Below are 23,048 nucleotides of genomic sequence, written 5' to 3' on the forward strand. Positions count from 1 at the left end.
TTCGTAAAGAACCTCTTTTCTCCAGAATTCGTTTATGAATTTCTAATCAAAATATTTCCAAGTGCTTTAAAAGGAATCTTACGGTTCGTTCGTGTCGTAATTCCCTGAATGGAAATCGTTTTGGACAAAAGCGTCGTGGACGCGGTACACCGGTGCTCTGGTCTCGTGTTCGCTGACGTTTAAAAAGGGCGAAGGACAGAGTGGGCCAGTACACGAAGAATTTCGATTACACGAAGAGATCAAAGGCGGAAATGAACGAGTTTCGTCGCGGCCTTCGCGCTTCTATAGCGTTTAATTAAGCGAACGATGATTATGAGCTAGGAACAAGTAGAAAAGCGGACGTATGGAGAAATCGGGAAGAAAACTGAGGAAGAAAGATAATATTCCTTGATCCAGTAACTGTCTCTCTTTTATACACTGAATTTTACAACTGTCCTTTGCTCGTAGATATACAGGGTGGTTGGTAACTGATGGTACAAGCGAAAAGGGGGTGATTCTACGCGAAAAAAGAAGTGGAAAATATAGAATAAAAATTTGTCGTTTGAGGCTTTGTTTTCGAGAAAATCGATTTTGAATTTTCGCTCGGTACGCCTGCACTTTATCGCGTCTCGTTATAACGGATCTCACTGTGTAGATCGTTGTCTCGATGGATATTATCGCAGTTTAAGTTTGTAACGGAAAATTAGGAATACATAATGAAATAATACGAAGTAATCATAAAGTTTATTATTACAAAAATTGCTGAAAATGTTGCCCATTCCGCCGAACACGTACTTCTGCTCTTCTAATTAAATTTCTATGAACACTTTCTAACGTATTCGCTTGTTTTAAAGTATGAAAGGCTACAATAATCTTTTCTTTCAATTGCTCGCAACTTGCGATTTCTTCAGAATAGATAATTGATTTAATATGGCTCCATAAATAAAAGTCAAACGGAGTTAAGTCAGGAGAGCGTAGTGGCCAAACTGTTGTATCGTATAATAGAAAATTGGAAATTTTTGCATTTTTGTAATTGCCATGTGTACCATCGATGAAACGAAATTTCTATTCGGCTACGCAAATAGTTTCGTAGCTTTTTGCGAGTCTACGGCTGGATTATTCTGCGTATAATACACGGAGACGATGGGAATTGCATATTTGTGTCAAGAAGCGATCGATACTTGCGCGAGGGTCGTGCAACGTTCGTTGAATAACAGGAGAAAATAACAAGAATACTCGATACCGCCTTTTAATATTCGCCTGTAACCGCGCATGATTCAAGAGAGGATTAACCCGGAATGAAATTCAAAGCCGGATATTATTCGAAAACTGTGCGTATCGTATCTCGAAGCATATGAATATGTATAGACGGATGATCTTCGACCTTGGCTGGATGCTCGCTGTTTTATGATCGAACGCTCAAGCATCGCTTATGATCGTCGTTTCCGTGGGATTAGGATTTTTATTGGTTCATTTATGGATGGTCCGAGCTGGTTTTTTCCAACGACTCGTCACTTTTATTACGAGTTTCTTTTATCTTTCCCTTTTCACTTCTCCCTGGATATCATTTACCACGAGAAAACGATGTCACGGATAGAAGAGTGAGTCGAATTAACCACGTCAACATCGGGTTACTTCTTTCTTTTACGAACACCACGAACGATGTACGTACAGACAGAAGCGGAAATTCTGAACGTGACTTCAAAATGGCAATGGAAATCAAATAAACTCGGCACTTGATCTTTCGAATAAAAAACAAAAGACTAGGTAGCTAGAGACCGCGTAGCCATAACCAGACTTAGGATCAATCACACGGAATACATAGCTACAGCCACTTAATGGATAAATCAGCGAGCTAAAATCCAATATAAAGAAAATATGTTCCGTACACCCTTCGAAATAACGCGCCTGACACTGTCCTGAGAAATCTTTTCACGCGGCTGAAAATAAAATACTTAGATGCCCCCACTTAACCGAAACACCCCGTATATTCACCGGGACAGAAAGAAAGAGGGAAAGTGCGCGAGTATTCGGTTTACAAAGTACAAGCAGAGGCTGGCAACTGAAAGAAGAGGGAAGGGGATGAAAGAGCAGCAGAGCCTGTTTATTCTGTAGGATACGGCAGAACCGTTTCTCTTCCAGCGACGCAGAATGGGATACTAATTCGAGCAGGCAGGGTGGTTGCAGGATGGTTGGGACTGGAGGCGTGGTGAAGGAGAAGCGGCGGTGGCGTGAAAAGGGCCACGGACGCGACTTTCGCGAAATCACACGGTCGCAGGGGGGTAGAAAAAGGGACGAGATCCATTGGTTGTTCGCGTTGGTCCGCTTCGAGAGCATTCAAATGGTTTTTCAACGTTCTCGAGGGGTGGCGGGTAATTTGTTGCTGCTGGGCTGAGAACAGCGGGTGAAAGGAGTTTTTTTTTTGTGAACCCCTCGTGCGGCAGATTTTAATACCAAAGAGGAGGCATTGATGCGCGGTTCGTGGTGTGGATGACAGATCAGGGGCTGGATCGTGCGTGGGAGTGTGTGTGTGTGTGTAGCGGCGCATGAGCTTGAGGACAATTCAAATCGTGTTGTTGTTTTGCCTCGGAGTATCAACATCGTTGGGATACACGTAATGTAATAATAAATAAACTCCGGACAAAAACAACGTCGCGGCTACGAGCAGCCGTCAAACAAAGACGAATTTAAATTTTCCTGTATACGCCCGACCGGTATAAATAAACGTAACGCGATCAGTTTTTCAGTCTCAGTCTCAATGCGATTTTAACTGATTCGCATCCGAGCGCGGATTTAATCCGCGCGCTGCGACTGCTTTTTATTTCAATCGCTGAGTATTCTTCGGATGTGAGAGATCACGTTTGACCCGTTTGTCAGTATCTGGCCTATATCAGTTTATCGTATTGAACATTTTAAAGCATTCCACGAGAAATAATATGATTTAATTTCTTATTTTTTTTAAATAAATAATTCTTTTTTCCTCTGTTATAAAGAATATAAGATGCGATGAAGAGTAACACTGTCTACCAATCGTTTCGAACAGTAAATTTTTGATAAACTCCATGAAGAATTCGGATGTCATTTACTGTACCTACGATTGAACGCGCGCGGTGATAGGGACCAGTCTTCTTAAGCAGAGCCATGATGCAAACGAGTCGATAGCGAACATTCTCTGTATCTATTATTTTAAAATATATTTGACGGTTTTTTATATGAAGATCTCTCGTCATTAAACCAGCCAACCAACCTTCAACCAAATCTTCTACGTGTACTTTGGTGTTTTTGTTTCTTGAAGCTAAGGGAAGCTGAGGGATGGATGAATTTCTGGAATGTAGATCTCTCGGTAGAAAGATGGGAGAATTTCTAAGTAAGATACGAAAGATTTGTCAGTATCATTTGCATCGATGTGTACGGTAATTTATGGTAAAAAAATGGCGGTAACGATATTGAAACCCTAAATATACGGGTAGGAAGAAGCTATGCGAAGATACCATGTAGGAAGCATCGGTTGTGAGATATGTTTCAAGAATACGCGTATCGTATCGAGAGTTTCGCTAGAAGTGTTAGTAAAAAAATGAGGGAAATTAGAAGGTGGAAAAGTAAGAAAGGAATACCATCGGAATAAAAAGAAACGATTGATATTTTAGCTTCAAGAAGGGATAAAGACGAAACGATAGGTGTGAAAAGGTCAGCGATGATGGAAAATATGGAAAAAGCGTTAGAAAGGTGAGAAGCAAAGAAAAGATAGAAAAGGAGCAACGCTACAGGCAAAGGATCATTATTGTAGCGTAAAACAATCGTTCGATAAGACGAATGTTATAATATGTATCAAAGAATATAACATAAAACCGATGATATACGTGAAAATGCAAAATACCCGATTCGGAGGAGCTTCGAATGAAATTGCAGGATCTTCGAATGAAATTCCAAGTATCTTGGGATAAAATTCGAAGAATCTACAAATGAAATTCAAGCCGCGCGATTAAAGTGACTGCAAGGAAACACATGCGCGCCGTTATTGCGTACAGTTTCTATCTGAAAACCGCAAATAGAACCGATTTCTCCGAGGCCGGCATCAAAACGACCACAAATGCACCGAGCGGCGTAACAAGCGCAACGACCCACGTGTTGTACACCCGTATGTATAATGTTACACAGGTGAAAAGCTCGCGAGATATCTATCGTAGAGGCGCCTCGTTTCAGACGACTGTCCTAAAACGGCCAGCTCTCGCGAACCGACTGCATTTGGTAGCGTTCACGGACCAATTAATCCACAGGAGCCTGGCTGCTGCAAGCCCGTTCACCTGACTCGCGAAGTAATGGAGCGAGGAAGATATATGTGTGTATGTATACTGTAACGAAGGAAATACGTGTTTTCTGCTTACACAGAGACCAGATTCTGTCATACGGTTGGCGTGTAAACTTGCAGGATATGCAGCACAAGTCAAAAGCGAGTACGTACGATACGCGTTGAACGGGTCAAATTTATTCGGAATCTGTTGCTCGTATATTACGCAAATCGTAAGTCGATCGAAAAGATGCGAAGATTAGGCAAATAGAAATTAATGATAAAAATTATATTTCCGTATTTTTCTGCGATATAGAATCTAAGAAAGTCAATTTCTTACGTTTGATACTTAATTGAAAATTTGTAGCTCTTTGTTAGTTATCGACACGAAAGGAACACAGTGGTTTCCTCGTACTTTCTACAGCTATCAGTGCCACGAACGAGCTTGAAAAATTCACCGCCTAAGTCGCATCGCTGTTGCGTCACGAGAGTCGAAGCTCTCTGAGAGTTCGAAACGTTCGGACTCGTTTTCTCTGAAATCGTACTTTTTCTGGATACATGGCCGATAAACGACCCGATAAAATTCGAAATCCACGAGATAGAAATTGTAGAGAGATACGAGTTAACAATACGAATTTTTGTTTCCATTCTTTTTTCTCTAAATCTCTCTGGAATCTAGAAATATTCTGCGACGCGACGCGCTATGAATATCGAACAACTTGCAAATATTTATTTCCAGTAAGAATTACCAATTAAATCGAGTTCAATTTCCACGATATAAGCATTTTCTTCGTTTCTTTGCCCTTCGCCCGGAATCATCTAAAATATAATTTGTGCGCGAAATTCACCGAGCAAGTGCACATTGCACGTACACACGCCACAGCACACGGTTATTCGCTGACGAGAAATTACTATGGAAATAGACTCACGCTACCGGCGATTATTACCGACCAGACGGAAAGTTATCCAGGGTCTGTCGACCAGATCGACTCCGCTGATACGTCCTACGTCTGGAGAAGGTGGTTGAGACACAGTCTGTTCAAACTGTTTAAATCAATTTGAATGATCGTTATGGAGGAACTGAGCCGGGTTTTCGTTTGCTTCGAAAGGCACGTGTTACGTGTCGTGGTTAATCGTTTCGCTGAACGACGCGTTGATGACCGGCTGTTTGGACGTTTATCACGATCACATATCGAGTATCAACTACTATTTCGTAAGATTGGCAGATTTTTTTCTGCAAGATTAATCGAGCTCGTGGAAAATTCTTTTTCTATTTTTTTTTTTTTTTTTGATGCTCGTAATTTGAACGAGTAATTTTTCTGCTAAATTTGTATTTTTCTCCAGAGGATTCAAGGAGAAATCTCGTTCGACGTCTGTTGTTCCAATAACGATCAACCTCTGGTCGAAACATTCGAATTTCGTTCGTTTTCAGCGATAACGGTCGCTTGATGGCATAATAATGTCGCAGAGGAATGTAGGATAGGACAGATGGAGGAATTTTCACGATGAATTTAGAGTATAGAGGAATTTTATATTAGGCCATCGCACGAGGCAGAATGTTTTTCCAGTGCCAGAGGAATTTCCATTTGCTGTGTACGTGTACGTATAGGCAAATTTTTATCTTAGACAACGCGAATATCTCAGAAGCCGAGTGCTGTCCAATTAAAGATATTTCAAGCCTTCTTCGATGCCTTTCCAATGCAAATTCGAAGTCAGAAGATTCGAAAACGAAGGATCGGTCGATCTGTTGGTAGACGATCGTCGCATCGGCTTCTTCCATCCAAAGATGGAAACGACTCGAACTGGAGACTGCGAGTAACGAAATGAGAATCTGCTGCTACGAATTCAATTTATCGCGTAGAAATATAAAACCTATGAATTTCGTGGTTCCGTGGAGATGAGAAAAAGCCAGAGTTGACGGATGCGAGGTACCTGCGAAGCAGCGCAGTGGCTGTGCAGGTTTCAAAGAACAGAGGACAGTCTGGATCGAAGCATCTGGTGGGCGTCGCGATTCTGTCGTTACGTGGCACGTTCGTGTTGCACGAGTCAACGCCCACGTGTCGACCATTTACCATTTACTATTTGCTCGCTTTCTTAGGAAAATTGGCGCCGGCTATAAAGACTCTGACCATCTCGTGCCGTCTTTTTCCGTCTGGCGAACGCCCGCCGCTGTCGCGCTTCTATTTATTTGCCCCGAGAATCAATTTTTTGATACGTGACGCGACGTCGCATGTATTTTCCTCGCCTATACGTTTCGTAATATTTTTCCTGATCGCAGCCATTTCAACCACCGTTTTATGCTTGCGTCGTATGCTATATTTACCGATCGAACCTGTCGAATGTTTCGGGCGGATTTTTTCCCAAATTTTATCGCTTCTAACTTTTCGTGCCTTTACGCGTGGCTCTGTACGAGGAAATAGAAGGCGGACAACGAACGATGACAGAGAAATCTATGGAACAGGACAAGCAGACTGAGCAACGAACTGCGCGTACAAAAAGAATGTAGAATGTAACAGGAATAGAAGCGACGAACTACCTGACCTTAATATTCCACTGTCGATAAAAAGAATTATCGCGCAGGTAAGATTAGCTGGGAAACTAGGTTGGACAATGACGATAACACGATGACTGGAATATAAAATAGAGAACTGACCTCGTCGAACTACGCCACAGCGAGGAAATAGAGAATGGAAACATACTAAGCGAATACACAATATATATGTATATAGCAGTTAGACCAATCGCACTGAAAAGCAAGAAATGGACAGAAATAGCAACAATGACGAAGGAGAAACGAATATGGGGAGTGACAAACTTCGCAAAAAGAAGCATAAAATTGAGAGCTTTCTACGTGAACGAACAGAGAAAGCAACAAAAAAAGCGAACAGAAATATAGAAAATACGAAATACCAAAGACTGATATATAGAAGATATACAACAACTTGTACAATAAATGAAGATTATAGGTCAATTTGGATGGATGGAGAATTGAGATTTAACTTCAAGAAATAGATAAACAAAGACACAAAAAAGACCATTGAAAGAGAAATTAATTTCTATTTAAATGGAAGTCAGTTCAGTCGATAGAATTTGAAGATATTTCTCAAAAAATGAAATTTCTAAAATATTCTGCTTGTGAATAACCTTATGAATGATTGCCATATTTTTTGCCTATCAGTAACCGATTGTCCATGACGAAAATCTAATTTTGGTTACCAGTAACCGATGTAAATGATGGGAATATTTTTTGGTTAACAGCAATCGTTACCGATAGCTCGAATTTTATTTTGCTTGACGATAATCATCATCGACGACGAGAATTTTTCCTGATTACGATCGTTGTTAACATCGCTGCTAATTAGTATTCGTATGTACCATGGAATAATGAATTATAAAATTGACGCGTTTTATTAAGCAAAAAGACGGTACGAAAATACATGACAAAGTAACAAAATGATTCGTTTGATTAGTTTCAAAGAAAATTATAATTTCATACATTTGAAACATAAAAATCTGACTTTCCATCTTCCCTACGATATTTTCGTGTTTGTATTTTCTTCGCAATTAGACTAAAACTAAGACATAAAACGAACGACGCGACTTAAGATTAAAACTTGATAACAATGTTTAAAACTAACGACGCAGCTCGATGCTAAGACCTAAAAGTAGGTCTAAAAAGTAACGGCGCAACTTAGAACTGAAACTTAAAGCTAAATCTTAAAATTAAGATGTAAAATTAAGGCGTAAAAATTAGACTTGAAATCGAGGCTTAAAGCTAAAGCGTAAAACCAACAACGAGTCATAAAACGAAGAATAAGTAATCTCTCTGTATCCCTCGCCGTCCACTGACGAGGCTTACGATTAACTTAATCTCAATTTTAGCACTGAAAGCTACTTAAACTAAAGTACATTATATCGTAGCCCTAGTGGCAACCTTTCGTATCAAAGACTTTAACTCAAACGTACACATCCCTCGATATCCCCGCGCTATCTCACGGTATCCCACGACGTCCCACGGCGGATGATAATAATTTACTATGTATATGTCTCTCTTTATCTTACGATCGATTAAAGCTAAGACGCGCGCATCCCACGTTGGCTTTCTAAGTTGCCAATTAAAACTAACGCTTAAACCTAAAACTTCCAAGTAAGCATACGCTAAGCACCATCTTCCATCTCCCGCAAAACAATTACCTGGATCCTTACAAATTTCAAAGCAAAGCATACGGCACGCCGCATCTATCTGGCGTACGACGATTACATAAATCACCGCAGAGATTACGCGATAAATCGCAGATTACTACCTACGCATATCTAATTTACGATTGATCAAAATTAAGACGCAGGCATCCCACGATGGCCTTGCGATATGCCACGGCGTCCCACGACGAATTGTCGGTCCAGTTTGGATTACCAAAAAAAAATTCTCAAGAGAATTTTGCATAGTCTAGACTGGACTGTATTAGCGTAGTTTTTAGCTTCATATCGTTTTACGATGTAGCGATACCGATGATGAGACGTTAATATGCGTATCAGTTTGCAAATGGTATAACGTATGTATTTAATGGATGTGTATGCATTATACGTAGTAGCAAAATCAATGTTATATTAATTTTCTAATATTTGCAGTGGTATTTCGAACATGAATATTTGGAAAACGATAGCAATTACCGGGACCCACCACGGGGAGGTGACTACGCTCGGGTCCCATTATACGTATATCAGAAATTAATTCTATTTATCGATAAAATATCTATCGTACGTTATACGTGTCGGTTGGGTCATAATTGGGGAGCGGAAATTGCAGCATGATCGAGCAGAATGAATTGGGTAGATTACGTAAAAGGTTTTTAAACGTGATTCTGTTGTATTTGATTGGCGAGTAATCGTTATTTGCGTTATCGAGAGCGGAAGATGTACAATTATTTGATAATATAAAGAAGTGGCGAGTATTGGGATTTATTAATTCGTTACGAAAGATATCGAGAATGCTGTGGTAGCGTCGCTGATTTTAGTATGATTCTTTCTACGTGTCTGCTACGTATAAAGATTAGCAAGATAAATTATTAACTTAATTGTTACGAATTGTTGGTATTGTTTTAAATGAATAGTAGAATTGTTATCGGTCAACGGCGTAATTGTTATAAGTAAAGAGAATAATTATCTTAAATTAACGAGGTATTGTTATAAATTAATGGTGTAACTGTTATGATTTAACAGTAGAATTTGTTATAAATTAACGGAAGAATTGTCTTAATAGTAGAATCGCTTCAGATTAATTGTACAATTCTTGAGAATTGAGAGTATAATTATTTTAAATTAATGGTATATTGTTACAAATTAATCGTGTAACTATTGTAAATTAACGATAGCATTGCTCTAAATTAATAGTAGAATTAGTTTATATTAATGTTATATTGTTAAAAATTATTCTCGTAATTGCCATAAATTAACAGTAGGATTGTTTTAAATTAATAGTATAATTATTAAAAATGAAATATAAAAATGAATTATTAAAAATGAACAATAAACAAATACTCTTACTTTTCTCTTAAGAGAAATTTTAATTCTCAATTTAATTCCAATTCTATATACCATTTTAATTTAACAAACAATTAATTATTAAATACACAAATCTGCTTTCACACAACTCCGTTTTACTTTCCACCGTAAGATTATTTTAAAGCATGGTTTTAGTCGAATTATCAATTTAATTACTATTTTGTGTAATAACGTCTGTAATTTGCATTTAATATACAGTTGAATTCCGGTTACTCGAAACTGTCGCGCGACAAATACTTCGTGCGTTTACCATGTACTTACGATTTTCTGTTCGTATAATAGCGTGGCATAATTTCACGTGGCGAGATAGGCGAGTTCGACAAAGTTTATTCAATCGACCACTAGCTAAAGTTTCGTTTGAATAAACGTATCGCGTTCAAACCACGTTCAAACGGACCACATCAAAGGGTATGGATTTAACATAATTACAATCGTCGCGACGCGACGTTACAAATCATTGAGTTTTTTCGAGTTCGGTATTTTAGAACACGAGACACGGAATCCCATTTAAAACGCCACTCGAGTCCATCCTGTCCTCGGCCAATGGTCGAATATAACAGGAAAAATTTGTTGTCGTCGATAATGGCTATTTGCAACCGAAGCAAAACTCCCATGCAACCGAACAAAATTCCCATCAAAACAATTTCAATCGTTCGTATAATGGTTATTTGTAATTAAAATATTTAAATTACGGACATGAACTCTACTATCGTGACTTTTCAAATTTGTCTGATAACAGTTACGATGTGTGGCGCGTGTACGAAAAAACTGTAGCAGGCGCAAGCCTCGATACGTTAAACGAATACAATTTAACACGGTTTTTGATAGGCTTCGAATAATTTCGTTCTTTTACGCACAATACTTCATTGGAATAATTTAGTACATTTGAATTAGAAGAGAAAGCCTTTGAATTTCACGTTCTTCCAAGCGTACGATTTTAACGATCGGATATATTGACAAGCGTAGAACGAGAAGAACAATCAAGTGCGGTATCCTGAGGTAAATCGACGAACGTTGGAAGAAACGATTCGACGAATAATTGTTAAAAATATTTTTGCAGCTCGGAACCTCCGTTTATGTTGATGAAACAATTATTCGTCCCCATGAGCGATAATTCACTGAATAGAAGCTTCTACATTTGAGTGAGAAAATTCTCAGTTTTAAAAGGATATATTGGGTTGGAAACCAAGTGATTGCGGATTTTGTCATTAGGCGGTACTGATAAAATCCGCGATCATTTAGTTGCCAACCCAATATAAGATGATTTGTAAGACGATAAAAGTATTTGTTTCAGAAAAAACCCTTAGGAAATTGAGGAAGAAAATTCTCAGCTTCTATAAAACGATTCGTAGAGAGATAAAAATATTTATCGAAGATAGAAGATTGAGAAAACTCATAGAATTAAATCCAACACTTGGTAAGTGGTGGGAAAATTTCACCACCGTACGGCAAAGAGTGGAGATCATTTTTTGGCAAACACGTAGTAGCTAATTATGAATTATTCGGTAAGTGAATGAACGGCTGTAATAGAAGGGCTAGGTAAATCTAAAGTCTAGAGGTTGGAAACTGCCTCGGCCACGTTCGCTAAACGCTCTCTCTCTCTCTCTGTTAATGTACGAATCCACTTAGGCGCGCCCCGCCACGTCTGATTAGATTAATTTTAAGAAGCCCTGCTACTGCCTGCCTACTCCGTTGCCTCTTCGCGATATTGCGTTCGATGCTATGCGCTGCATTTTCCAGTCGCGCAATCCACCAGAAAACATAATCTCAAGTATACATAATTATTCATCGATCGAAAATATATAATATTTTAATATTCATTCAGATTTCATTCCCAATGTTATCGTTTCGAGTAACAAAACGAATCTTACGTTCGTTCGCACTAATCTGTAAATTAGTGATAAGATTTGAAAAATGATACTGTAAGAAAATTCTACTGAACTGAAAGACGGTTGAAACCGTTTTCGAGACTGACAGCTAAATTAGCAGCTAATACGTTGATAATAATATTGTTTGAACGTAATAGCTACTAAATAGCAACTCGAGAAAGAAAGAAAATCGCCAGTGTGAAATCGCTGCTCTTAATAACGATAAACCTTTTCTCTTAAATGCATCAATCGTTGTGAAAAATCTGGCAGATGTAATCCTCGTCCTACATCGTTCCGACCTTTCTTCCTCTGCATCAAAATTAATAACGCGCATTTTGCACAAAGGGTGGGCAAAAGGATTCGCCGGGACCAGCGCGCTCGTATAAAAGGCAAAAAGCGGGGCAAAGACAAGAGCTATTTTAACGTGAAAGCTCATTTACGAACCGCCGTCGCTAAGAGGCGAGGCTAATGGCACCGAATAAATTATCGTGTGTCGTTCAGAGGCACGAGGAATGCCAAGACAAGACAGGATTCGACGATTCTTAATCTTTCGACGCGAATCTTTCAATCGTATTGCGTGCCGGTCGTAATTAATCACGTGGAATTAATTGTAGCCGATCGAGGACCGTGAAAAACACCTCGAAACGATTTGCCAACGATAACCGCGAGAGGCTGCAGGTTCCTCGTTTCGACTGTCTAATTAGTCGAACGTTCGACTAATTGCCTTTGGTCTCTGGTCACCGACGAGACGTTAAAACACCTGGCGATATCGCGAGATTGATTTTTAATTAATATCTATATCGAATTTTATGGGAGAGCAAACGTGGCGAAGTGAAACAGCAGGCGATACGATTAATTGAACATTCGAATTATTGGAATTGCTTTTACGTCACGGAGATAGTGGCTTTCTTAATGGCGTTAGAAATTGGTAAAAGGAAATGTAAAAGGAAATGGTAAAAGAAATGTAGGGCACAGCACTTTGTAGATTGCAAGAGGAAACGGCATCGATTGAGTGTTCAGACTGCTGGAAATATTTTTATTTTACGAAGGTAATCTTCTTCTATAGCGTTAGGAGTCGATGGAGAAGGAAATAGGGAGCATCGTGATCGATGACAGCGATCGGCTATTTGAAACGTTCGAATTATTTATATTTTCGGAAGATGATCGTCTCGAGTGGCGTTAAACGAACCCGAATGACGTTTCCTTTGTGTTCCTTTCATTCTATGCTAATTGATTCTAGGGAACAGTGATCGAAACAATAGTAATGGTAACGAAGATTGAGTGGACGAATAAACAGGATCAAAGGATTGCTTCTTTTCCTTTTTTAACAATGCTGTTACAGATTGGAATTTATGTGCGTCTGGCTTCCGCGAATTAAACTGTGCGTTAACCGTATGTTAACCTTAGACGGTGGTGGCCCATGCTGGCTAACGATTCCTGTTAGTTACGCAATTATCAATTATCTTTGACTTAAGAGTAAAGATTAAGGAAACCATTCTCTACTCTGTTTATTTATTGTCATTGTTTATGATTTCTTTACCAACATTGCGTCTTTGTACATTTGTTTGTACATTTGAATTACGTTTCAACGAACAAGAAGACAAAAATTTCGCAGGTTCGAAAACGACAGGAAAATAGGAGAAATTACTTAAAAACACGAAGATTCGCAGACATTTTCCTCAAAACATCCCCAGAAGATCGAAAGGAAATATCGCTATATCAACAACGATTTCATTTCTTCCTCAAGTACAATATATTTTCTAATAGAAAGACGAGAAAATCGAGTGTCTAACGCAACAGGCTTAGAAAAAGATCAGTGGCAATTTACAATATACACTAAATAGATTAAATAGTAAAAATAGTAATAGATTAGAGAATAGTAAGGAAATAGTAGGAAAATTATTATTATTATAGTAGGAAAAAAGATTAGATAGGATAGTGTGTATTATATAGGCCAAGGAAAAATTAAATTATACATACGTTTAAGTGTCAGTATTAGACATAAGATGAGACACGTATGTTTGAAACGTGCGTGTGGATAAGCAAAAATCTTCCAACGTATGCTCTAAATAAATTACGAGAACCAGTGAGAGTCAGAAACTCGTAAGCCAAATCCTTTTCCTGCGCTGTGAGGCCGAAGAATAAATAAAAGCTATATTATATATATTTTTTTTTAAGATTTTTGCTTATCTACAAGCACGTTTCATCTTATATCTAATACTGACACTTAAACGTATGTATAATTTAATTTTTCCTTATAGTAGCGTGTATATATACAACTCATACTGTCATCAGCCTGTATAAGAAACGTCTTTGTCTCGGCCGAAGTGATATTAAAATTCCCCGGTTGCCAGAGTCCGTCAGAAAAACGTCCCGCCTTTCTCCGAGCAACTTCCTTTCCCCGGTCGAAGGCACGGCGACCTTAGTTCCTCGGCATTTTTCCAGCTCCCTGACCCTGCAATTAGCCGGTCAGCTCGTCGGTCAGACTAATTGATTCGTCTGCCGGTAACCTTCTCGAAGACTACGGCTGCAGAAGAGGGTGGCATCGCGAGACTTTAATCATTGCTCTCCTCTGGCCAACTTCAGCCGCAATTTCCGACACGGCCCGAGGCCGCGATATTAACTTAAGACGACGACGGACTTCCGTTCGCCACGGCGAAACAGCCAGGACAGGGTAGTGGATTAACGCGCCGTCCACAATTTTGGTAATTAATATTCGCGCGACGCCGCTTGAATTCCTCGTTTATTAGCCCGCGGATGGTGGCTGAGGGACGATCTTGTACGTAATTTGTAATTTATTCCTTTTTCACCGGGTCCTGCCCCGGCTGTATATCAAGGAGCAAGAGGGGAATATTCTCTTTGAGGGTTGCAGGTGGTCGTAACGTTTTTGAGCGAGAGGCGAGCACAATCGGTGGACCAACGGATGCGTACAGCGTAGAACGACGGAGATGAAGGACGTTTAGTGGTTAAGAAGCTGGTGGAGCAGGGTATTAGGTACTAGAAATTAGACCTGGGATGCTTCTACCGAGCGTTGGCAAGCTTTTACAGCGAAAATGGAAGCTTGTAGTTTGCTTTAAAAATGCAATTCTAAGTGGTCGGTGAACGAGGAACGTTCCTTTGCCGTTGCAAAGTACAATCGAGGAGTTGCTGCGGAGTATCTGCTAAAATCGTGTTCCGCAAGTTTCAGTATTCAGAGTCGAAAGTTTCTTTCGTTTACAGAACCGCGATATCTACGAGAAGCCTGTAAAATCGATAGCGCGTCAAGTTCGCTTTTCACGTAGGCTAAAATGACATCAGAGAAGACGGATCTTTTACTTGCAACGAGAAACGATGAAACTTTAGATAAATGATTTTGCAGCCGCTTTCTCCGCATATCGAATTTTCTCGTTACGTTGGTGCATTCAAAGTAATTGCATTATCTTGAAAGTAATTACACCTATGTGTTACAATATCTTGTTAAATGCATATTGCAAGTGGATAAAGTAAAGTAAAGAAAGTAGATAAAAACGGAGGTAGAAGCGTCTCAAAATACAGAGAAAGATTACATTTGTAGCTTAGCCCGATCCGACGTTGTATCGATAATGGAAGAAATATCTATAGTATGTTTTACGCGTCGAAAATTTCAATTTCGATAATTCTTCGTAATTTTACAGCGTCAATTCTGTTGCTAAACTAGCGCGACTTCGCAATGCGCTAGGCATCGAAGTTATCGCTATTATCGAAGGCACGGAAGATACATTAAAAGAAGAGAATTTCTTCAAAAGGATCAGGACGAAAATCGACGAAAATTGTCCGAAATGTTCGAAAGTAAAAGACTCGAATATCTTCAAAAATGTGGTCTTCCGTGGTTTGGAAGATATCAAATCGAAATAGAATTTTTCTCGAAAAACGCGCACTTCGTTTAATTCATTTTCCATCCAACGTTGGTTGGAATTTAGACGCACGTATGGTAAAGCTCGTAGGCCGTGAAATCGCGATAATCGGAAGAAGGAAACGTCTCGAGAAATGGCCGTAATCCGAAGAGCTGCTCGAACGATGATCAAACCATCGCGTGATTCGCACGATCGCGTTTAAACCGGTGTAACTTCTCGAGTAACCTGGTCGTTTACACCAACGAAGAGCAAAGTTATTTACGTGGAATTCGCAACGACCGTCACGTTGAATTCGCCCACGTCGCGTTTCGAGAAAGTCGTCTTTTCGAACAGACGTTAGGCCCATAACGATCCCGAACGATCGTGTTTTCCCGCCACCCTTCGCCTTCAAAACATTCTTCGACGTTTCCAAGCCGTAGCTAAAAGTCCAATGGCCGTACGTGCCCCGAAATAATCGCGTAAGCGAGCGCCGGCCAACTCCATCCACGGAATTCCCGATTCGGTCACGTGCGGTTCGCTCGAATGCCTAACGATTGTCGTCGGTTGTTGCTGCACCGCACGCTCGCGGTGCATTCCCAATACACCAGAGCCCCGTTTCTCTCATTGCCAATCCTCTTCCGGTCTAATTTCGCTAATGATCCAGTTTTTCAAGTTCCCCTTGCTCTCCTAATTTTCTGACTTTTCGCTTCCTTCTTCGTCGAGCCACGTTCGAAGTCTCTGGAACGCGCGACTCAAAAATTTTCTCTCAGCCTCCGGGATCCGAACGTAACGACCACAAAAACGAGCTATCCCTTAAACTGTGTCGTCCTTAAACTTGCCTCGTCGTCGAAAACGACAGTCGTTGCGCCAACTTTAAGTTCTCGTCTTCGGAATTCAAAGAACTCTCCTTCGACTCTTGGGTTTCTTCGATTCTCGCGACTGTAACTGGGAGTTTAACCTCGAACGCTCGTCGATAGATCGCAGATTTCCGTCGTAAACGTGCGAAGATGTAGAGAAGACGCGCGCAACGTGGGAAGATACGCGAGATTCTCAAAGTACTTGGTCGTAACGCGCAAAGAGCGAACGAAATCTCCGCTCAGGTTCGATTTCTCAAACTGGCGCGGTGAAAATTTTAGATTCGCGTAAGAATCCGCGGTGCTGCTCATCCACGGGTATAAAATGGGTAAAGGAAGAACGTGACCGGTGATCTCTCGCGGCGACCGCTTAAATTATCGGCAGCCTGTTACATTAGCAGGTCGAACCGGTCCGCGGTTGCAGGATATAATCGGCGTTCACCGGTGTTTATCTATTAATTATTAATTTATCCGGAGGGAATGAATGGGAGGAGCAGCGGGTTAAAATAAAGCGCTGTTAAAGCGTCCGGCAGCGGTGTCCCGGCCAATTATAAGAGGCCACGGAAATTATTCGACCGCTCTTGGCCCCGCGGGTTAACGATCTGTCGCCGGTGTTCAGTTTGTCCGGGGTTATTTAATACGCGTTATTTCATACGCGCCACGGCTATCTCGCATTAATTCCACGCTGTTAGTGGAACGCGACGCGGTGGGATAGCGCGGAATAAACATTGTGGCAAATTCAAATTGCCACGGTGATTTGGCACTGGCAAGCTGAACATTTCTAGTGGCCATTTGGAACGTTGCGTAATCGCGAATGTCAGAGTAACGAGTTCCAGTTTCCTTCTCTTCGCGATCACCGAGGATGCGTACGAGTACGTGAAGCTATGCGCCAAAGTTTCCGGACAGTGACAGATTTTTCACTTTACATTCGAGAAGACTTTCGATTGTCTCGTGGCAAGCGAATAATTGAAGGAAATTGCAATTTTCTACGGGCTGTCCGATTTTTATTTATAGGTGCGAATTACTCGTGAACTGTCCGTTATATAGAAAAAAATGGCTCGGACAAGAGGTCGAGGTGGCTTCCAGGTGATTACGATCTGGTGTAACTATTTTACCCGTGAATGGACGCACAGAGATAGCACGAAGGTAACGTACGTTTTCTTAAATGAGGTGATATAATTTTTAATGCACGTTTGCGTTAATTAAACTACGTGTTTGCCCTGTATTTCGTATGGCGCTGTTTCACGAGATAAAAGTTGAAATATCTGGTAAATAATTTTTTATACAGAATATCAAGAGACGTACGTCACCCTCGTACAATCTCTACTTGTCCATCTGCAGAAAAATTAATTACACCAGATTATCTCGCTCTCGAAACCATTCAATCTCTGTCGCAATATTTTCCATATATAGCAGATACTTTAACAATTCTCATTTATAGATTAAAATTAAACACCGTGTATACTATATCAAGAAAGTTCTTAAAGGAAATTTACGGTGTTTCATGTTCTACGATCCATTTTAATACGTTCGATTTAGATTCAGCGTGAAATTTTCTACTTTTATCTGTTCGACGATACACCAGCACCTTTTAAACGATAAAAGAATTTCAGCAATTGATATACATTGGAGAATAAGCTAGAAGTTCTTAAATGATAATGAAGAAGTGTTTCTCAACTGTTGCCGGTAATACGAATGATTTCAGAGAAATTGTAATTTTGTGTGATATTGATATAATTCATCCATATGGAAGGTCCAATATCTACATACATTTACATTTTATTATAATTATACGTCGATTAAATAAATAGCCGATACATCAGGCATAATTACCAGCCACTTTAATAATCATGAAACACCGATTTTAGTCTAACGTTATAATACAACCTACGTGGTGGTCATTCGAGCGAAAAAACAGGATGCAAATTAATCGGCCACCGGATGACGAAGCATTGGAATATTCGAATGAAAATGAGACGCTTAATTTCCGATAATGACACCGAACGAAAACGATCGTGCTGTTGCATATTGCATTCCGCATAGGCTATTTGCATCGCTGCCGGCTTGTTCCGCTCGCAACACTCTATTTTAGCGCGCGTTGGACCAAGGGAACGTTTAATCGATAAATGCTTATAGATTATCGTGCTCCAGTAAAGTACCCCCCTCTGCAATCGCGATAAGGCAAGCCGGCGATATGTAATCTGGCCGCGAAATCTGCAAATTCGCCGATGCGACCAGTTAAAATTTAATTGAAACCCTCCTATGAACCTGGCAACTTTATTTAGTGACCTTCGATCGGTAACGTTGCGTGGAACGATTATGGCAATCGGTTATCGTAAATGAATTACACGCGCAACGGTACGAGTCGATTTTTTCCACACTGTGCGAGTTACAAGTATAACTGGTTTTCGTACGGTTGAAATTGCTTAAGTTTTAATAAAGCGATTAAACAAAATATATCCTACTTGCAACTATAGCGGCTCGCGAAAGTATTTTAACGGTTACCGTGGAAAAGTTTCGCGCGTATATCGCGTGTGTTGTACGTAAGACCGTTTTAAGATATCGTTGACACGTACCAGACACCACCGTCTCTGATTATTTTCGTGAAATCTGAAATCTGAAAATTTATGCAGAAAATTACCGCGCATTTAAATATGCGAACATATTACATTTACTAGAGAAAGCACGAACAGTGGTTTGAGACATACGATAAGTCTTACATTGAGTCTGTCTGATATTTAGGTTTATTAATGGATCATTGATTACCATGCTCGCTGGTTGTGCTCGTAGGGAAAATTAACAGGGTCGATAGAGAATTAAAGAAGACGAACAAAGAAGCTGATTTCTTCTAAATATTCATTGGCAGAATTCTGACTTGAGAAAATAAGTCAGAGCGATCTTTAGAAACGAAAGTAAGTGAAATCTACAGAGGAAGGCTAATAGGCTGAGCGTCAGAGACCTTGTCGAGTATAATTTCGAAGAGTATGAGAAAATCATCTTTGTTTCCCCGATTTCATATTATGTTATTAACAATTTTGTCGAACGGCTGTCTCAATCAGCAGGCGATACGCGAACGTGACTAAGGAAGAATCAAGTCTAGTGAGAGGTAAACGCGATAAGACTGACAGCGAGATTAATCTGACCGCGGAATCTGGCTTCGTTTTAATAGAATTTCATTGAGGAGAGGCTGGCTGACGTGAGTGCACCCTGGGATGCAACTCCAGCTCCATGTACCTATTAACGCAACGTGGATTTATATCCGACTCTAATAACGCGGTAATTACGAGCTGCCTTTGTTGTCGAGTTCGATTAAAACATCGGCACCGAGAGGAGCTGATGTTGCAGCGGAGCAGCGCGTTTCGCAGGTAATTAGCGCGTTAAAATTTCGTTAGGGAACGATTTTCACAGCTGCGACACGAGTTTGACGCGATAGCTAGAAGATTGTTTTCTTGATTAAAAATTTCTTTTCGCACTGCACTACGAGATATTTGGATGATTTAAAAGTATGAAAACGAGAGATTCGAGCGAATGGAAATTATTTGTTCGAATAGAATCTCGCAAACCAAGTCCGTTTCTTAGTGGTGAGACTGGAAATAAAGAATATTCTTTTTAACGTAAAAGTAACGATATAAATTATTGTTCGAGGAATAATGAGCGATTCGACGAATGAATTAATAAGATTTATTAATAATATGATACGTAGAATACGTGTAATGTATACACAGTAGAAACGTAATGGGCTATTAAAAACAGCCAATCGTTGGATAAACAAATTATCAATTTCGCGGTATTTAACAAGCGAAATAACACAAATTAACTCGTTCTACCCGTTCGTTAGCAGGTTAAGCGTTTTAAAATGTGCGTATAATTGGCTTCATTGCGTATGCGCGTACTGTCTTCTAGCGATAGGCGAAAAAGATAAAGAGCTTAAAATTCCCTGAAATTCATAATATTCATCGTAGTCTGAATAACCGATAACAATCTATTTCGCTCGTGAACTATATCGTTCATTTTACATTCAATAACGTTTATTATTAATATCGCCGTTGCAAACTATCGCGTATTTTTCTCGATGGAGAAAAATCGCGATACGATAATGTTTCCGCCGTTCCATATAAGCTTGGCGCTTGGAACCGGTTACGAGTACGAAATGCACTTTATTTTCCGATATTTGCATACAACCGTCGAGATCGTTATTTCTCAATTCCAGTTGGCACAACGTTGCCGAGGGAAACGGGAAAGCAGAGAGAAAATGGGTTAAAAAATCTGCCGCCACATTAACGATGACGTAACGCACATGCGCGCCAATTGGACGCTGTCGCGCGAAAAATTGGCGAAAATCCGAAAGAGAAATTCTGTTCTCCCAACGAGGGACCTTCGACTTTCGTAAACCTTTACGCGTCTATGAAAATTTTCTAAGTTCAAAGACTCACGGAACGCGCATAATACGAGCAAATATATAAAATATGCAAAGTTTATCACATATTGTAATATTTGGTAAATGTTAGGTACTGTTACTCTATTAATTTATAAATACGTGAAATTGCATAAATGTCCGTTAACAACTTATCGATAACAAGTCAGGTATTCCCTTCAGACGAGAGAAGCTACTTTTCTCGAAGAGCACCGCCGAAATCATTTTCGTGTATCAAGGTCGTTTTACGATAAGCCTTCGAGAGATCGAAAATGTAAATTCCAATCGGATTCGAACGTAAACGGCTTTAGGCTCGTAAAAAAGTCAATTCATTCCAGCTGGCAACGTGGAAAGATACAACGAAGAATTCGCGGGAAACTGGAACCCTTTGGCCACGTCGATGTCGCTTAACCTCCAATTAAGAGAAATGACTTGAATTATATTATAGGTTAGAGCCGTAAAATACGTGGATAGCGGGCGGACGTGAAACGAATAAATTGACGAGAGCGTTTCCACGTAGTCGGCAAATCGCTCTCATCTTTACGATAGCTCGTACGCACGAATGTTTAAAACACACCATTTCCATGTTGGAATTTCGCTGCGTTAAGTACGTTCGCGCTCGTCGGCGATGTACTGGGTGCACTGAAAATCGTGGTACAAGCCGAAGGATGGCGATTCTCCGCGCAAAAACAGATCGAAAACGTAGAACGACAATTTTCGATACGACGCTTCGTTCTCGAGAAAATCAACTATCAAGTTTGGTGCGGTTGGCGCTCTTACGTTTCAAGTGCACACACACCCGACCAAACTTCATCGTCGATTTTCTCGAAAACGGAGCCTCGTATCGAAAATTCTTGTTCTACGCATTTCACTTACTTTTTCATGAATAATCACTTCACGGCTTGCAGCAGGATTTTCAGTCCACCCTATACGTAGAAAGGGGAACGAAAGCTTCGCGTTTCTAAAGTTCGATCGCGTCGTTCGTATTTATGCGTTACGGGGGGAGGGGGGTGGGAGAGGGAACAAAGTTTACTCGTACAGTGACAGTCAACACAGGTATACCGATCCACCGCTAATTACTGTTCGTAATCAGATGTCTGACCAACGTAGCAGATTGGCTAGTTACCAGTTGCGCCAATAGTCAATACCGCGGATCGATCACGAGCCACGAACCAGCTACAATTGGTGCGTTGATATCCTCAAACAATTTACGTTGATTTCGGCTTGCACACCGCCCTCTATACAATTGCATTATGTTTTATCAGTGTTCCTAGGGAATTTGCATTCCGCCGATCCGCCGACATACAATGTGTCCTTTGGTGTTTAATCGTTTGTTCGATTTTCCTTCTACAAATAGAGAAACAATTTATTTCGTCGTAGCAAAATATCGTATACGGTTGTTCCTAAAAATATTCAAACACTCGCCATAGAAAATTTTGACGGATATATCGTTCGTGCTATGTGAAGCAATCGGAAGTTTCATCGTGACTTGAAAGCAATTTGAAAATGTATATACAAGCTACAGGATATTTAATAGAAATATATATCTCTAGTCGATTAATAAGTCGATCAAATCTTCGTACCAATTTCTTCATTCTTGTTGGTCGTATCGTATTCGACATTTACATATTCTTCTCCATTTCGAGGTGGAATTGAAAAGAAATTCGATAGGGCGTCAAATTTATAAAACGAATATGATTTTCTTACAACAAAGTTGAGGATTCTAACGATACGATAAACCAGCTGGAATCAGGACGCTATATACAGTTGCCATGCACTTGCCGTGAAAATCACTTCGAATGACAAACACGTCCGCTTAACGGAATGAATATCTTCGAACTAACTGCGGCAATTTTTCTCCGCGTCTCTCGTACCAGTTACAGTTAAGAAGCACTAATACCACCTACCAACGCGTCAATCTATCACGCCAATGTTTCTATCACGTCTGTTAAAGTCTCCAATCCATCAACGTACGAAACTAAGTTTTGCCCGCCGAAAAAGAAATCCAGCCGAAAGTTGCTCTATTACGAGGCGAAAGTTTATTCGAAGTTCTGCCCGCTTCTAACAACCGGAACATCCATCCGGGAACCATCGGCATACCAATTTAGCGAGCTCCCCTTAAACTTCCGGCTCCTAATAACCGGCCGGTGTTTACGAAGCTGGGTACACACATTGGCGCGAGGAGCACGCGTGGCACGCCTTCACGATGATGAGAGGAATAACTCATTAGCT

General features: G+C 40.2%; 1 protein-coding gene and 1 long non-coding RNA gene across 7 annotated transcripts in view; one reads left to right on the forward strand and one right to left on the reverse strand.

The window, feature by feature from the left end:
• Positions 1-23,048, forward strand: part of LOC117241793 (ankyrin repeat domain-containing protein 50) — a 216,515-nt gene that overhangs the window by 152,478 nt on the left and 40,989 nt on the right. The window contains exon 1 of one of the 6 annotated variants that reach the window (XM_033507913.1): positions 14,586-14,684. The exons of the other annotated variants lie outside the window; for them this stretch is intronic. The gene's annotated coding sequence lies outside the window, so the exon portion shown is untranslated. Of the gene's footprint in view, positions 1-14,585; positions 14,685-23,048 lie in introns of those variants that run through there. 6 annotated transcript variants of the gene reach the window in all.
• On the reverse strand, positions 679-22,180 carry LOC117241800. Its single transcript, XR_004495117.1, has 3 exons — positions 21,621-22,180; positions 15,783-15,784; positions 679-874 (listed from the first exon to the last, which is right to left on the reverse strand). It is a non-coding gene; the product is annotated as an uncharacterized LOC117241800 (long non-coding RNA).

Source organism: Bombus vosnesenskii, unplaced genomic scaffold, assembly GCF_011952255.1.
Source record: "Bombus vosnesenskii isolate JDL3184/JDL3185 unplaced genomic scaffold, Bvos_JDL3184-5_v1.1 scf7180000016261, whole genome shotgun sequence".
NCBI lineage: Eukaryota > Metazoa > Arthropoda > Insecta > Hymenoptera > Apidae > Bombus > Bombus vosnesenskii.